This window comes from Oncorhynchus kisutch, linkage group LG22 (genome assembly GCF_002021735.2).
Source record: "Oncorhynchus kisutch isolate 150728-3 linkage group LG22, Okis_V2, whole genome shotgun sequence".
Taxonomy (NCBI): Eukaryota; Metazoa; Chordata; class Actinopteri; order Salmoniformes; family Salmonidae; genus Oncorhynchus; species Oncorhynchus kisutch.
The window spans coordinates 10,681,894-10,683,295 of NC_034195.2; the positions used below are offsets into that span (position 1 = coordinate 10,681,894).

At 38.8% G+C, this 1,402-nt stretch overlaps 1 pseudogene; it reads right to left on the reverse strand.

The window, feature by feature from the left end:
• Window positions 1–544: 544 nt before the first annotated feature.
• LOC116356430 (uncharacterized) lies at window positions 545–669 on the reverse strand (annotated as a pseudogene).
• Between the last annotated feature and the right edge of the window lie 733 nt (window positions 670–1,402).

Sequence of the window (1,402 nt, forward strand, 5' to 3'; positions counted from 1 at the left end):
AGAAAAAGAGAAAGCAGCAGGGGGGGGGGGGGGGGGGGGGGGGGGTGAAGAGAGACCAACGACCCCAGGAGGAGAAAACATGATCAGCTAGAGGCATAGAAATATTTGAAAGACTTAATTCCACAGACCAAACAAAAACACAGATCAAGCATGTAAGCTGATACATAACTGTTTGTAATCTTCAAAACACAAAGGAAGATATATCTGTAAAAATATATTAAGACAAAAATGTCAAATTTGATTAGAATTTCCATCTGTACATTCCATTATTAAAAGGATGATTTTACATGCTCGTGCTACGAGTGATCTCTGTAGTAAACAACCACATTCTCGTCGACTCGTCATCCCTCTCGTCATCCCTCAGGTGCCACTTCTCTTCCTCCTCTTCCCAGTACATCTGAAACGGCTTCTGGCAGATCTCACACGTCTACACACAGACAGAGGAGGAAAGAAAAGTTTGAATCTAACAACATTCTGACAATGTGCAGTGTCTAATTAACAACATAACAAGACATAATATACAGGCTACAGCAGCATGATGTGAGAATGTCCCAGCGAATGAGGATAGAACCAGAAGACGGGGAACATTCTGGCACCGAAGACATAGCACTGGACTTGTTAACACACACAAACATGAGTACAGATGAACAGTGTGCATGCCAAGAATGGAGGTTCAATCCCTAACTTTAACTATAAATGAATCTTCACTGTTCTGTTACATGAGTGTTTATTTCCATTTGGGTTTGTTTATCTCCCCCTCCTGGCGGTTGTATATAAGCAGCTTTCCTTTCTGCATACAGTACTACAGTATTAATATGCAGTACTAGAACTACCCATCCCGGATCCGGGAGAATTGTCATCAACTGACACTAATTAGCATAACGCAACAGACAAAAAATATTACTCGAAAATATTCATATTCATGAAATCACAAGTGAAATATAGTGAAACACAGCTTAGCCTTTTGTTAATCACCCTGTCATCTCAGATTTTGAAATGATGCTTTACAGCGAAAGCAATACAAGAGTTTGTGTAAGTTTATCGATAGCATACCAAAACAATAAGTACACCTAGCATCAGGTAACTTAGTCACGAAAATCAGAAAATAAATCAAATTAATCGTTTACCTTTGATGATCTTCGGATGTTTTCACTCACGAGACTCCCAGTTAGACAACAAATGTTCCTTTTGTCCCATAAAGATATTTTTTATATCCAAATACCTCCGTTAGTTTGGTGCGTTATGCCCAAGAATCCACCGGAAAGAGCGGTCACGACAACGCAGACAAAAATTCTAAATTATATCCATAATGTACACAGAAACATGTCAAACGTTTTTTATAATCAATCCTCAAGGTGTTTTTCAAATATCTATTCAATAATATATCAACCGGGACAGTTGG